The sequence below is a fragment of the Ovis canadensis genome, chromosome 1 (assembly GCF_042477335.2).
Source record: "Ovis canadensis isolate MfBH-ARS-UI-01 breed Bighorn chromosome 1, ARS-UI_OviCan_v2, whole genome shotgun sequence".
Taxonomy (NCBI): Eukaryota; Metazoa; Chordata; class Mammalia; order Artiodactyla; family Bovidae; genus Ovis; species Ovis canadensis.
Window position 1 is genome coordinate 182,922,289 of NC_091245.1, and position 17,217 is coordinate 182,939,505.

Here is a 17,217-nt window from a genome sequence, read left to right on the forward strand (position 1 = left end):
ACTCTGCATCACCCTCAAAGTACTAAATAAAGTTACATTCCTGTAGAACAAAGGTGCAGTGGGTTATAACAAAGAAAGTACTTAACTGAAAGATCTAATGTTGCTAATACCAGGTCTACTACCTGTTTTTCTATATACCAACTATATCTACAAATAAAAGATATGAAAATTTGGCAGCAAGTATTGGCTCAACAAATGAAACCTTTAATCAGTCCTATTCTAATGATTCTGACTCCTCAGAAGCCCCTACATTCCTAGGATGTTTTAAGCTTCCTGTGCCACCCACGGCAGGGAGGCTGCAAACTATCACATGCGCAGCTATAGAGTCCTGCAGGCAGGCTAGAAAGTCATCAGAGGGGTTTTTGGATTGAAACACCCTTTCAAATGCAGAAGACTAAAGCCCTGAGTTAACTTTTTCCAGAGTGTGTCAAAAGCGTGGAAAAGTACAAGGCAGGCAGATTCTAATTTTGGGGGTACATGCTCAGGAAATACCAGGGGGAAAACCTGAGGCTTGACTCGCCTTGCCCATCAGGTCTCTGCCACGTGACCTTGTCATGGGTGGGATTCCTCACGCTGGCTCCCGGCAATAAACAATTTACAAGTTAGAAAGGAGGCTATGTATCTAATTAGCAGGGCAAAAGGGAAGATAAGTCAAAGATATCTAAACATTCTATAGCACTTGGAATAATTAATTTGTACCTTTACTTATTTTCATTGTTTCAAAATATATTCAACTTGTGAGATTTTCATCACTGTAAAATATAATGAATTATTAATAACAAAAAAACATCTCTAGTTGTCTAAGTAGGTATGCTCATCTAGGTCCTCACTGTTCAACTTCCATTATAATTGCTTCATTTTACTGAATTTTCCAGTTCTGGATCTCCTAGGACAAACACTGATATGTATCTGTTGCTACTGGTTTTACTAATTGAATATTATATTATATCTATATATATATGGAATATTACATTATATATGGTTCATTTCAAGCTACATATATGCAGATCTGATTTTAATCAGTATACAAAGGAAATTGAAAACTAAATTAACATATTAATTGACCACTGTACACATACAGATCTGAAAAAGCACTGAAAAAAAAACTGGCATTGAAACCATAGAAGGCAGCTTTTAACTTGTGACCTCAACCTAATCAGATTAATTACATACTAAATTATACAAAATTAGCAATATTCTCTATAGAATTTAAATTAGATTCAAAATCTTATAATGTAAAAAAGTCCAGGTTGCGATCCAAAATTACTAGGTATATGAAGAACCAGGAAAATCTCAACCCACATGAGAAAAGATAATTAACAATCACAAACACTGAAATCAGACAGATGCTGAAATCATCTGAGAAAGATTTAAAATTAGCTATCATAAAAATGCTCCAACAAGGAATAGTCTTGAAATATAAAAATACAATCAACAACAAAATCACTCAATAACAAAATAAAGATGATAGAGAAAAGAGTCACTGAGCTTTAAAACAGGGCAGATTCCATATGAACCAACAAAGAGAATAGTATAGGCTGAAGGACCTGTGAGATTAAGAAAAAATCAGCACTCATGTCATCATAGTATCAGAAAAAAAGGAAAAAGAGTTTAGTGCTTAAAAAAATTAAAAAATTGGAGAAACCACAACTAGAATCTTCCCAAATTTTGTGAAATACAAAAATATAAAGGTTCAAGAAGAATGGCAAACTTGAAACAGAATAGAAACAAACAAACAACAATAACAACAACAGCAATAAAAACCTATATCTGGATACATGAAAACTAAACTATGGAAACTGAAAATAAGGAAAAATATCTTAAAATCATCTAGAGAAAATTACACATTACCTATAAGGGAACAATGATCCAAATGACCATGGGTTTCTCATCAGAAATCACAGAAGCTAGAAGGAAATGATATGCTTTTTTTTTTTAAGTGCTGAGAGAAAAGAACCATCAACATAGAATTCTATATACAGTAAAAAATAGCTTTATCAAAGTGAAATAAAGATATTGTCAGGTGAAAAAGAACTAGGAAAATTGGTTGCCAGAAGAATTGCTCCAAAAGAATTGCTAATACAATATTGTAAAGTAACTAGCCTCCAATTAAAATAAATAAATTTATATTTTTTAAAAAAGAATTGCTAAAGGAAATTCTCCAGACAGAAAGAAAATGATAACAGAGGAAACTTTATACATCAATAACAAAGGAAAAGCAAAAGGAAATGAGTTTACATGAGTAAACAGAATGAACTGTTCTCCTCTTAAGTTCTTTAAAATATGTTTGATAGTTGAAAGAAAAAAATCTCAACATTATCTGATACAGTTTTCAATGTATGTAAAGATGTGGCTCAGACAGTAAAGAATCCATCCACCTGTAATGCAGGAGACCAGGGTTCGATCCCTGTGTTGGGAAGATCCCTTCGAGGAGGGCATGGCAATCTACTCCAGCATTCTTGCCTGGAGAATCCCCATGGATTCTGATGGAATCCTGAGGAGCCTGGCAGGCTACAGTCCACAGAATTGCAAAGAGTGGGACACAACTGAGCAACTAAGCACACATATATACAAAGATAATATATAACAACAATACTGCAAAACTTTGAGAGTAAAAGAACTTATATGGTGACTAAATTTCTACATTCTGCTTGAAGTGACAAAAATTGATTCTAAAAAGGCTGTGAAAAGTTACATATACATATTATAACCTATAGAATAACCCCTAAAAATATACAAAGATAAATAGCCAAAAGCACAATAGATAAACTAAAATGAATGATAAAAAAGTTCACATAACCTGAAAACAAGACAAGAAATGGGAAACAGAGGAATGGAAAACAGAAGGAATAAACAGGAAACAAAAAATGGTAGACATAAATCCAAATATACCACATTATATACATTTATAATAAATGTAAATGTAATTATTGATACAGATATTTACAATTTCCTGGAGCCATATACAGCTGATATCCACAGGTTCTGCATCTGTGGATTCAAACAATCACACAACCATCAAAAGTATTTTTTAAAATTTCCAGAGATGATCTAAAGTATAAAAAGGGATGTATGTAGATTTTATGCAAATAATAGGCCATTTTATATAAAGGATTTGAGCATCCTAGATTTTTATATCCTTGGGAGTTCTAGAACCAATTCCCCCACAGATACAAAGGTAAGACTACATGCTAAGAAAGAAATAAACACTGTGCCATGGTATGAATGATCTAAGAAAGTTGCTTTGAAGAAGTATCATTTAAGCTGAGATTATGGAGTCTAGAAAGATCCATCCAAGAAAAGAGTGAGTTTAAGAAGCACCAGTTCCAGCATGCTTCAACAGAGCACTGAGAAAAAGTGAAAGTTGAACAGTCACAGTTTTCTTCCAAAGCAAGATAAGATTTGCAGGGCCAATTCATTGGAAAAGACCCTGATGTCAGGAAAGACTAAAGGCAAAAGGAGAAGAGGGGAGGAGCAGATGAAATGGTTAGATAGCATCACTGACTCAGTGGCCATGAATTGAGCAAACTCTGGGAGATTGTGGAGGACAGAGGAGCCTGGCATGCTATAGTCCTAGGGTCACAAAGAGTCAGATATGACTTAGCGACTGAACAACAACAACAACAAATGCCCTCAACAGCAAATACTGTTAGAAACCAAGCTCTCCCCAAGGGAAATATCAGAGGAATGGAAAAACTTCACTGGGTCCTGTCTGGAACAAAATCCTGCAGAGATAGATCCCACTCTGCCCTGGCTGATCATAGACAACAAGGGAAAAAAGATGCTTTCACTTGCAGCCATCACTGCTGTGAACAAAGCTCCTAAAGCACTTTGATCACGGCCACCAAGAAGTCTGGAACTCTGCTTCATCCCATACAAAAATCTCCCCAAGGTAGGTGTGTTGGAGATCAAGCATTCAGCCCCTTATCAGCACAGGGTAATCAAGCATTCCATGACTGTGGATGAATCCTGACAACTCCAACTCCAGTATCTCATGGGCAACTTCTTAAATGGCAGTAACCAGTGACAAAAAGAGCCTCCTGCTACCTACCTTTGCACACTAATGAACAATCAGACCTACTATTCATATGCCAAGGGGTTAGGACCAATATAAACAAGATACAGTTTCCTCAGTTCTTTTCACACAGCTTTCCCGGAAATGTTTTGCTTTTTCTCTCCACATTGCTTTTCTTCATTTTTAGCTTTTGGATTGAATTCACTTGTTAGCTGCACTATTGTGCTTTGGGTTTGTCCTCTGATCTTGGCTTCACTGACTTAATGACAACTACTCCCAAAGGACTTGAACAAAATTTTAAAAAATTACTGTTTCTTTTCATGCTGCCCAACTCAAGTGGGACAAGTCTTAATTATCTTAGCTCTTGTACTCAGCCCTGACATCATCCACAAAGATGTCTCACAGGTAACCTTTTTCTCATTGTAAGGGATGGTTATGACACTGGTAGTTCTCCTTCCTCAAATAAGACATGGTGGCTCTAAATGAAGAAAGGAAAATGGAACTGTCACTCCATCACTCCATCTCTAACTTTGGCTTTCTATGAAGTCTGTTTATCTGGGCAAAGTTGAACTAAAAGTTGGAAAGAGGAGAACACATTTTATTTTGTTTTGTTCATAAATAAATGCATCTATTTTCACAAAACAATGAGTGGAAAGTAACTCAGAAAGGAATCTAGAAAGAGTGAAATAAGAAAGGGCAACTTTTGTGACATACTAAGTCAAATTGTTTAAATCCCTTTTAAAATTTGGTGCCAGTTAATGTTGTTTTACTTTATAGATGCATCTGAAGTACCATGTATAATGCTAAATATTTAATACTAAAAGTGTTCTACTATTGCAAATAGGACCAAGGTCTCTAAACAACCAGATAAGAACATACTATACTGACAAAGAGTGCAAAAAATGCTAATAAACTCAGCTCACAGGATGAGGAAATGATTGCTATGATCTCACTCCCTAAATATAAATCTCCAACTCAAGGCATTCTGCACTCGTCACTGGGTCAACACAACAAAAGCAAGAGATTAAGTTAAATCCTGGCCTTTTCAGTCAAACAGATAGACAAATACTCATGAGAACAGCACATGGACCAGGAAGATGATAGCAGAAAATTACCCATGCTCAGCTCCCCTCTCTGTGACTAAACCCTGTTCTATAGGTTTTCTTATGACTTTAGAGAGCAGGGTAGGTATCCTAAAAATAGGCAAATAATGGACCCCCATGAAGAAGACATACTGAAATCATTAGGGCAGCTTTGTTTCCCCAAATTAACCTTTCTCTCCTTCAGGTGAGAATAGATATAATTGGTATAATCCCTTTAGGTAAAGGATATGAAGAAAATTAAGGTATAACGGTAGGCTTGCCATCAACGTCAGTGACTCAATGGACATAAGTTTGAGTAAACTCCAGGATTCGGTGATGGACAGGTAGGCGTAGCGTGCTATAGTCCGTGGGGTCACATAGAGTCAGACACGACTGAGCAACTGAACTGAACTGAACTGCCATCAATAACTATGCCAATCAAAAATACTCTGACAAACTAATACTCTGACAATATTCTGAAAGCCAAGAAAGTTGGTTAACTTTACACAACCATGATAAATTAGACACTGCACCAAATCATGGAGGCTATTTGACTCCACATTTGCCTCAATCAACAATATGCCAGGGAAAGACCCAATATGCCAAGTCACCATCCCACAGTTTACAGATGACTCACTCTGACAGGAAGAGCAGAGAGTTCACTCTCATCTCACTGAACTTTGTACCTTTTCACATAACACCATGTGGTTTCTAATATGTACCACAGGGGCAACTTTGAGTCTTTAGATCCAAATGCCAGCAGTGAGCTGGGGTAGTGCTCTCTGTTTCCCTTCCCTAGCTATCACCCCTATCCCTTCCCTATCCCTCAGCAACAGAGGGGCAAGGTGGCAATTAGGCCTTATAGCAGGACAGCTGGCTATAGGCCCAGGCCTCTCCCCCAAAGAAATCTGGACCAGTCTCATATGGAAATTCTAAACTCTGCTTAGAATAAAAGGAAACCGAGGCATACTAAGGCAAGTTATTTTGTCTTTTATTCTGATCTTACTAGGAAATTTAAAGGCATCTAAAACATTAAATACATGAAAAGATGCTCAACACCACTCATTATAAGAGAAATACAAATCAAAACCACAATGAGGTACCACTTCACACCAGTCAGAATGGCTGCGATCCAAAAGTCTGCAAGCAATAAATGCTGGAGAGGGTGTGGAGAAAAGAGAACCCTCTTACACTGTTGGTGGGAATGCAAACTAGTACAACCACTATGGAGAACAGTGTGGAGATTCCTTAAAAAATTGCAAATAGAACTGCCTTATGACCCAGCAATCACACTGCTGGGCATACACACCGAGGAAACCAGAATTGAAAGAGACACATGTACCCCAATGTTCATTGCAGCACTGTTTATAATAGCCAGGACATGGAAACAACCTAGATGTCCATCAGCAGATGAATGGATAAGAAAGCTGTGGTACACATACACAATGGAGTATTACTCAGCCGTTAAAAAGAATACATTTGAATCAGTTCTAATGAGATATGGATGAAACTGGAGCCGATTATACAGAGTGAAGTAAGCCAGAAAGAAAAACACCAATACAGTATACTAACACATATATATGGAATTTAGAAAGATGGCAATGGTGACCCTGTATGCGAGACAGCAAAAGAGACACAGATGTGTATAACGGACTTTTGGACTCCGAGGGAGAGGGAGAGGGTGGGATGATTTGGGAGAATGGCATTAAAACATGCATACTATCATGTAAGAAACGAATTGCCAGTCTGTGTTCGATACAGGATACAGGATGTTTGGGGCTGGTGCACAGGGATGATCCAGAGAGATAATATGGGGTGGGAGGTGGGAGGGGTGTTCATGATTGGGAACTCATGTACACCCGTGGCGGATTCATGTCAATGTATGGCAAAACCAATACAGTATTGTAAAGTAAAATAAAGTAAAAATAAAAATTAAAAAAAATAATAATAAAATAAATAAATAAAAATAAACTGTCCAGTGGTCTTGAAATTAAGATAGCGGTTTTAGACTTTAAAAGAAAAGGAAACATAGAATAGGATAGAATGAGATAAAATTGGCAGAATGGAAAATATTGGTATCATAGATAGAATGGAAGAATGGTATCATGCACAGAAAGGGTAAATATTATAAAATTTTTGCTTTGTATATATGTATCTATCTATGTGAGCATACAAAGTCATGATTTAAATGCATTTCTTTGTGTGGTTTATGAAAATGCTTGAAAACTACTAACTCTAAGTGATACCTCTCTGATTGCCCAAATATTGGCTTTGAGAGCTGATTATGCCACCTTTTAAGTAATTAGTCCACCTATTGTAGGACTTAAGGTCATGTCTTTTCCCTATCTACTAAATTCCAATAGTGCTTCCTGTCATTGTAACAACCACCCATTTCCAAGTGCTACCTGGGAGGTGATGTTCCCCTCTATAAAGAAATGTGAATTTATAGATCAAAGATCTCTAACTCAAGTCATACCTGCTGAAAAGAGTGTTTCCAAGTATCCTTTTGTATGGAGAGCTTCACTTCCAATGGAGATCACTTTGTAGGCCCTTATCTGGAAAATATACACTGTTCTACTTAAACTGCAAATTAAGCCTTCTGTTCCAAGCACCCATCAATCTGATACTAAATTCATTAGCAAAATGAAATGAAAAGAACACAACATAAATTGCTATTAATGGAGTTCCACGTATGTCACTCCCCACACAATGTACTAAAAATGCACAAGTATCTGTACTTTTTAATACATAGCATTCCAGGAGGGAGGTTTTCCTTAAGGCTACAAAGATACTTTATAAAGCTCCCTTTCAAGGCTAGACTTTAGGAATTTTCACCATCAGTTTATGTTGACTGAGTATTTATTTTGGTGGATTCTCTCTTCTATAGACAAGATCCAATAAGGAGAAATTATGGTCTCTGGCCTAAAGAACTGAAATTGTAATATTTTTTAGAGTCCAGATATTTACTTTCTATGACTTATTTTTTTATGACAGTGATAAACAGCTCATAATGCTTCATCTGTCATTCTTACTCACAGAATCTAGGAACAGTATAATATATAAAATTTTGAAAATAAAGACAGAATCTGCTGGTAACATCCCATTGAAGCATAATATTTACATTTGCACTTGAGTGGGGTAATTTTTTCTTCTCTGGAGCAGAGTATAGTCTTTACAGATAAATTAGCTCTCCCAAGTTTTAAATAATAGATATTTTGAAGATATCAAGAGAAATAGTCTAAATTTATAAATTACTCAAAAATGGTAAAATTGCATTTGAATTTTTCACAAAATTTCCAATCTCTGGCTAGCTGGGGACCAAACTACATGTAAACCCAGGTTTAAATAGACCAGAAGCTAAAATTCACAACTACTCCAAACTACCCAGCTATTTTCCTTCCAGGATCCCAAGAGGAACTGAATAGAATTCTCACTTTCCTCACATCTCATAATGAGCACCAAAGGACGATTAGTTAGAGATGAACAAACAAACCCTAAAGGAGAGTTTTTAAAACAGAAAATCACACAGCTTACAGCTTACCTTCAAATATTTTATTGGATAAAATGTGAAGAAACAAAAAGATGAACATGAAGGAAGATAAAAGTGGAAATGGAGAATAATATACTGTATATTTAAATGATAAAATGAACAAAGAAATATGAGGATAGAAAGACCACTTAGTTGTTTTAAGTTGAAAGACTGCTCAAATGAGTATAAGAAGACCACATAGAGAAAGATCTTGGGGACAAATCCAGATAGACTGCACACTGCAAATGTGCAGTAAAAATTATTCAAATTGAGAAAGGAAATCCATTAGCTATAGGTAAGATTAAATAAATAAAATCCATAAGAAGAAAAATGAAGCCCAATTTGCAGAGACAGCAACACCAAAACCAAGTGAGTATTCTTTTATTGCTCTTATTTCAACTTTGTCTGTTCATTTTTTTTACACCAATGGACTAAATCAGCTAGTAGTATGCAGAAATTCAAAGATATTTTTATTAAATTAATATAAAAATTTATACACGTATACTAAGCAAATACATACACCCATACACACATGCATATGGAAGGCATTAAATAGATTCCCATGCCTCAGATGTATTTGAAGCAGACAAATTTAGAGGTTCTGGATTCAAAATAATGACAAATACAAAGCTTGTCCTAAAATTCATTAATAAGTTAAACACATATAAATCACTAGCATTATATTGTATCTGACTAAACAGAAAACTGTCCTGAATATCTAACTAACCTGTCTCTAAAGTGGCCATTTTTTACGGAGAACTGAAAATACACCGGCAATGCAATCTAATCACAAAAGAAAGGGTTTAGAAGCAAACTTGTTAACCAAAGACAAAGAAGGGAAATATGCACAAAACTGTTAAGACACTTGAAAATCTTAAACCTCACTTGGTTAACTGAGACTCTCACATCTGGGTTTCCTGTGGGGTTAAATAAGCATTGGTTAGTGCAGTAAACATAATATAAAATCTATTCACATGTTAAAAAATATTTTGATCAACATTTCAAAGAAAAAATGTGCAAAAAATTTTAAGTAAACACAGAATTAGGAATACATATGTATATTTCCACACACATGGAACTATAGGAAGTAAATAGGAAGTAAAATGTGAAGTGTAGATGTATAACAGATAAGAAAGGCAACCATTTGTATAAGCTTTTAATATGTAATTCAAAGTGATAGCCTCACATCCTTTCCAGTCCACTGACCTCTTCAGTAGTAAAATATGAAGCCACAGCACCATGGAATCCTAAGGAGCTGGTATGGCTCCTCATATATATAGATTAAGAAACTGATGGCCTAATATTAAAGCATAAACATCAGGAAGATTTTATAAGATGTACAAATTAGAACAAAAGTTATGTTGTTCATAATACAAAATGAACAACATTTTGTTGTTCAAAAACAAAATGAATTTACCATAAGAGTTCACCGGGAGGCATGTGGTTGACTATATTACTGTAATAAAGAATGGGCTTCTCCTGTAGCTTGGCAGTAGAGAACCCATGTGCAATGCACAAGCCACAGGAGACGTGGGTTTGATCCAGGATCAGGAAGATTCCCTGGAGGAGGGCATGGCAACCCATTTTACTATTCTTCCCTGGAGAATACCATGGATGGAGGAGCCTGGTGGGCTACAGTCCATAGGGCTGCACAGAGTTTGACACAACTGAAATGACTTAGCAGGCAAGTACACATAATATGTGCTGTGCTGAGTCGCTCAGCCGTGTCCTATTCTTTGTGACCTATGGACTGTAGCCCTCCAGGCTCCTCTGTCCAGAGGGATTCTCCAGGCAAGAATACTGGAATAGCTTGCATGTTCTCCTCCAGGGGATCTTCCTGATCCTGGAATCGAACAAGGGTTTCTTACATTGCAGGCAGATTCTTTACCAGCTGAGCTACCAGGGAAGCCCATAATAAATAATACAAGACTGTATATTTAAATATAACCTTTGAAAGATGATCCCCCCCCTAAAAAAAGACCTTAAAATAATTACAGTACATCCTCTAAAAACATCTCAATGTGTTATGGCTATACCAACACCAAAAATACTGGTTATGGATAGAAGCCTGTTGGACCAGACTTTAGGATCACCAACACTTGACAACTGGATATCAGAAAAGATGCTGACAAAAGAGATATCAAGGGAAAAACAAGGGGCTTAGGAAGAAAGTCAGAAGAGACTGATGCTGTGGAAAATAGGGCAGAATGCATTTCAAAAAGGAGGAAGTGGTCAGAAACATGAAATGCTCAATGAGATCTCAATAAGAGTTACACTAGTGAAGTGATACAGGTCTTGGAGGCAGATGGGGTGAATTGATGATTGCACTGGTGAGGAAATGGAAACAATATAAACATGTCTCTGGTGAAGTTTGAGTGTAGATATGGAAGAGAGAAAGCAGTAGCTAGTTGCATTTTCTGTCTTTATATATGAACCTTTCATTCACCAAATCCAAGAAGTTGGCTTATTTATAACTCCTCCACCATATTTCAAACCCACTTGATCATCATATGGATCATCGTCTTTCCACTCTTAAGTACATCATCTTATACTGGTCTTCTGGTGGCTGATCAACAGTGACAGGATAAAACCCAACCTCCCTGGTACAGGATTTAGGGCATTTTATAGTCTGACCAACATTACCCATCCAATCTCACTTCTTACTTCCACCCTAAGATGCAACCTTACTAAACCAGTTGCCATTTCTTTTTGAGCCAGACTCTTTCCCCAGGGCATTCATGCATATTGTTACCTTGTCCTAGAATATTCTTCCCAGTGCAACTACCCATCCACCCCCACCCTCTGTCTACCCTTCACCTATCAAATCTATTAATCTCTCAAATCTCCATTTGAATATGATCTTTGTAAATCCTTCCTTAATCTCCCAAGTAGATCTCATGTTCCCATAATAACTTTTTAGGCCCCTCTTAAAGTATTAATACTTATAGAATTTTTTTGTGTTTGAGACCTCAGCCACCCATAGGTCTCTTGAAAGCAGATACCCTATATTTTCACTTGTATATCTCTAGGCTTTGCACAAAGTTAGCACTAATAATGTTTTGCAGTGAATGAAAGGATGCAATTATTACCAAAGATGTGTTATACCAAAATATAACTAGCTTTAGATTAGGTCATAGGAAGGAGATATATATATATATATATATATACACATATATATATATACATATATACACACACACATATGTGTTGTTGGTTCAGTCACTCAGCCATATCCGACTCTTTGCAACCCCATGATATGCAGCACTCCAGGCTTCCCTGTCCTTTACTATATTCCTGAGTTTTCTCAGATTCACATCCATTGATTCAGTGATGCTCTCTAACCACCTCATCCTCCATTGCCCTCTTCTCCTTTTGCTTTCTATCTTTTCCAGCATCAGGGCCTTTTCACATATATATATATATATATATGTATAATTGGTTGCTAAAGAAAATTAGTGATTTTAAGTCACCGGTGAATTTATTTCCTTGAAAATTATATATGTGAAAGTTAAGATGAATTACCTTCTGACGCAAAAGAAGTTTACTGAACTACCTTTCAATTTGGTGGCTCTCCTCAGTGACCTCAGCTTCTCTGCATTTAAGACGAGTTGGTACTGCATACCTGTAATACCCAGAACACTGAAGAGTGTCCCCACACACCATAATCTTGGTCAGAATTTAAACATTCAAATATATTCTGCTTTGAACCACCTTCAAGTGCTATTTGGGCAATAAGTACCTTATAAGTAGCAAAAAAGGTATATAGTGAACCTGTATAAAATGTTCAGTTCGGTTACTGTCCCTAAAATGAAAAGACATTTCATTCTAGAGTTGAAAGCCAAGAAATACCATGAATCTCAAGGACGATCTCTCCTATTTTAAATAGGTTTTAAGTATCCCCCCTATGTAGAGATGGCAGAATGGCCACAGGTAAAATCACTTTGCCTGTCTTTCTAGCATCCAATTTAAAATGTATAATCGAAAACATGAGAAGTTAAAAATATGGAAATAATTTTAAAGGATTCAGTTTAAGTACTTCAAGATACAGAAAAGGTCCTTCTCTATTGCTGTGCAAGATAGATGGGTAATTAGGAAAAGCTTAATGATTTTTTGTGGCTCATTCAGAAAACTTGGCCTGTTTTACATGTATTCAAACCTCAAACTTGACAGTCTTTTTTTTTTTTCTTCTTGAGCGTTTATGTGTTATTTGGGGGGGGGGGGTTGCTCTTTTTTCACTGAAATCCAAATTCTGTCTCTGTTAACATAAAATAGGAAGATATGACAAGGATAGAGGAAAATTCTGTGATTTAAAAATTGCTATTCAGTTTTCTATATTTAAACTTCAAAAGATTAAAAGCAGCCTAATTATCAGTTGGTAAACTGTTTTCTAGTATTTTTGGCTCTCAGATAAGCATCTATACACATAATTGTCTACTTGGGGAAGGTTAATTTCAAAAGACCCCACAGGTGGTAGTTTTGATCTCTACTTTCTCCACTTTGAGAATCACTGTTCTCCTTATTCAGGCAGCTGATGTATTGAAGCTGTGGTGATTCACCTATTTTTCTTACTTTCAGATTTAAAATTTTATCCTAAACTCTAGAAAAAATAAATACATGGCAACTGGTCAGGTTTTGAACACATAGTTCCTGTAATTTTAAGAGATGATTAAATATTACCCATAGTCAGGCTTTTTTTCCACCATAATTCCCAGTCATACCTGTCATAAGCCTGCCACGTACATACGCGCTTACTTGCTCAGACATGTCTTTGTGACCCTTTGCACTGTAGCCAGCCAGAAGACCTCAAAGGAACTTACTTAGAGCTGTCCTCTTTTAGGATGGAAGAAAAAAAAAAACAAAAAAAAAAAAAACAAAAAAAAAAACAGGCATCTGGATTCCAGTACAGGTATAGACCTTGCAAGTCATCTGTATTTTGGTTTAATCAGAGATTTTCCCAAAGTCTGAATATGATGATACATCTTAAAAAAAAATAAGAGAACCATACACTAAACTTTGCTCTGTAAACCACAGGAAAAAGTATCTAAAGAGATGCCGTATGGGGTCATTGTTTCACATGATAAAGCAAGAAGAGGGGGCCAAGTCTCAGAAGTCTTAGATCATTAGAATTATTCTAACTAATGAATCTTCTTCGAGGAAAAAAGTGGGCTCCGTTTCTGTTTTTAAAAATCCAGAGTGTCTGTAATAGTGCAACTAATGACAACCTTCCCGTTATTCTCACTTAAGAGGAAACCCTATAATAAGAGCTTCCCAAAATGTCAAATAATACTTGTCTCATAACAGGGTTTCTTTGTTCATTCACCACGTCTCTTTTGATATGCACAGATAATAAAAGTTCATGTAAAACTAAAGGTAATATAGAGCAGAAGCCAACACTAATTCTGTATAAATATGTCTGATTAATAAGAGTGCCATTGTTATGGTTATTTCATAATGTCACGATTGCTACAAGAATGGAGGATAGAAGTACTCTTACTCTTGCTGTTTTTGTTCATCCTCTGTCAACCAACCAGTCTGTGAATTTTTGCTCAATGAGGGAAATGAAGGATAGACTTTTGTCCATTAATTACTTCTATTTCATTAGTTCATGTCATAAGCTGTGAAACTAACTTTAAATTCAGGGGAAAAATTAGGGGGTTTATTCTAAAATTAAATCTCACATTCTCTAAAAAAAAAGAATACATGCTCCAGGCTTAATTTCTAAGCTCTCTTTTCTACATATACAACCACTATATCACTCTGGTGCTCACCAATGATAAAATTTAGCATGCTAGCACTAAGACGTTCCTGTGGGCCTAACATGTATTACCTAAAGTACGGTTTAATACTACAACCATAACCAAGGTTGTATGTGAGATTCAATTCCAAAAATTAGAAAAACCCCACCCTGTTAAGTAACAAGAAAGTCCAGAAATGAGTATATGGTTCCTTATTGGAATGGTGATACAAAACAAGTAATAGATAATAGCACAAATTCACGGCAAACAGACAGAATGATAGAGTTTAAAGATGTGTCTTAGGCTGGTAGGTAAGTTTGTATTGTCATTACTTTTCTTTTCTCTTTAAATTCTTATCTCCTACATCCTAGCTTCCCCCCTTGGGGCAGCAGTATAATATAAAAATGTAACAGTTGATCTTAAATTTAGCTGACATTTTTATATCCTTCACAACACACTCTTTAGATTGCACCCAAGAAGGAGATTATTAAATAGTAGCAGGAGACCAGTTACCAAACCATTTTGACTGAACAAAAAACAGCATTGTGACTTCTTACTGACAAATGAAACAACATTTATACAGTCAGTATAATCAATTTAATAAATAAAGAACTATTAACAACTGGAGAAAAATAGGAAAGAAATCCTATTTCTCCCAAGTTCCTTCATCCTCTCCTCAAACCCCACATTAGTTTCAGCAGTGGAGGAGGTTATGCATGACAAAGAATGGACTTGGCTGAACTGGAGTCTCCTGTGAAGCAGATGCTGTCAGTCAGAAGGCAAGGACACATTTCTGTGATTATTTCAGCCTTTGTTTTTTTGGTAATGATTAGCCAGAGTTCCATTTTGCTGGGGCTGGCATTGCTCACAGCTCACTTTTTTTTTTTAAATTAGGCTTTTCTTTCCTTTTTATAAAGTAAATTTACATATTTTCAGTCTCTCAACCCCCTCTATGTTTTATTTATGAATACAGCCCTTCTTGATGGTAACTTTAATGTGAAAGAGGTAGTTATTAATGTCCCAATCTGCTAGGTTAATCCCTTTCCACATTCTCTACAGAGAAGTTTAAGGTAAGTAACAGTTTACAGTCAATATTAGGTTTAATTATGCTTAATGAGAGTTGGTGTCTCTGTTTACTAACTGCATTTAGGTGTGTGGATCCTAGATGAATTTTCCCTTGGCCTCATTCTGATTTTTTAATAGTGCCACTGTGTGCTGTATATGCAGTGCTTAGATCTACAAAGCTGCTCCTGGAGAACAAAGTGGGGAAGACACCTGTTTCACGTGAGACACCATTAAATGAGTACAGCCTTAATACAACTGCACCTTTCTTTGGGAAGGGAGCTCTTATTTTATAATGCTTTCCAAACAGATCCATTTAAGAGGCTAATTATTGCCTAAGTTTCAGATCCTGGGTAAGCCAATACAAAGAAAAAGCTGTTTCATACTAAGTACTATCATCACTAGAGGACAGTGTAAATTTAGAATATTTCCCTGGTGGCTCAGATGGTAAAGCAACTGCATACAATGCGAGAGACCCAGGTTCCATCCCTGGGTCGAGCAGATCCTCTGGAGAAGGAAATGGCAACCCACTCCAGTACTCTTGCCTGGAAAATCCCATGGATGGAAGAGCCTGGTAGGCTACAGTCCATGGGGTTGCAAAGAGTCGGACACGACTGAACGACTTCACTTTCACTTTCAAACCCTTCTAAGACTAGGAATCCTTTAGTGTCATCAAGTATTAAGATATAAAACTTCTTTGACAAGTCACTGGTTTGGTTTGGTCTTTCTTTTTGTCACCTAAAAAATGTGTTTTGTCTTAAAATTGAATTTAAATTCATTGTAGCATATAGGACAAAACCGTTCTTTCCTTACTGAGCTGTCACAATAAGCATGAAAACAAATGCTCAGACCTAGAGGGAATCCTGTAGCAGTGATCCAAAGGAGATTTAGTAGACATATATTTTTTTTAAGAATCCTTTTTTTGCTACGCTTGTATTGTGGACAAATTTTAAGTAGAATCAATTACTACAGTTAGTTTCTTTAAGTCTATTGATAGGTTGATCAATTCAATAAACATTTATTAAGTATCTGGTCTGAGCTAAACAGAAAGAATGAAGAAAGCATATTCCCTTCCCTCAAGAAGCTTACTGCATGGGAAAGGAAACATACATAGTTGGTGAAATAAAAATTTGCTTACAATTAGCTTCAGAAATTTTTTGTCTTTCAAAAATTCTACCCTTAGTTAATATAACTTGACTTAATTTTTGCTTTTAGAAAAAAAAAAATAGAGGCAACTATTTCCTTACAAACCACAATTTAATGGGTTTAAAGGAAAATAGTGCAATCCAAACTATATGCTTAATTAGAAAAAGACTTTCGACTGCTTAGATCCTGTTTTAAAAGTAATTTAGAAATAACTAAACACATAGTTTTGGAGAAGGCAATGGCACCCCACTCCAGTACTCTTGCCTGGAAAATCCCATGGACGGAGGAGCCTGGTGGGCTACAGTTCATGGGGTCGAGAAGAGTCGGACACGACTGAGCAACTTCACTTTCACTTTTCACTTTCATGCATAGGAGAAGGAAATGGCAACCCACTCCGGTACTCTTGCTTGGAGAATCCAGGGGCGGAGCCTGGTGAGCTGCCGTCTATGGAGCTGCACAGAGTCGGACACGACTGAAGCGACTTAACAGCAGCAGCAGCAAACACATAGTTTATGATAAGTATTTGCCTATTTTTGGAATATCAATTTCCTCTTTTGGAGTTTCTATAAAGTAAATATTATTTTTCCTTTTAAATCTTAAAGTACAAAGAACATACAGGGAAATATATTTCCTAGGAAAAATTTTAGC

The 17,217-nt window shown here is 36.2% G+C and overlaps 1 protein-coding gene across 38 annotated transcripts in view; it reads right to left on the reverse strand.

Moving 5' to 3' along the window:
- Window positions 1-17,217, reverse strand: part of ZBTB20 (zinc finger and BTB domain containing 20) — an 838,712-nt gene that overhangs the window by 641,372 nt on the left and 180,123 nt on the right. For 3 of the 38 annotated variants that reach the window (XM_069553894.1, XM_069553686.1, XM_069553655.1), the window contains one exon: window positions 7,574-7,652. The exons of the other annotated variants lie outside the window; for them this stretch is intronic. The gene's annotated coding sequence lies outside the window, so the exon portion shown is untranslated. The remainder of the gene's footprint in view (window positions 1-7,573; window positions 7,653-17,217) is intronic. 38 annotated transcript variants of the gene reach the window in all.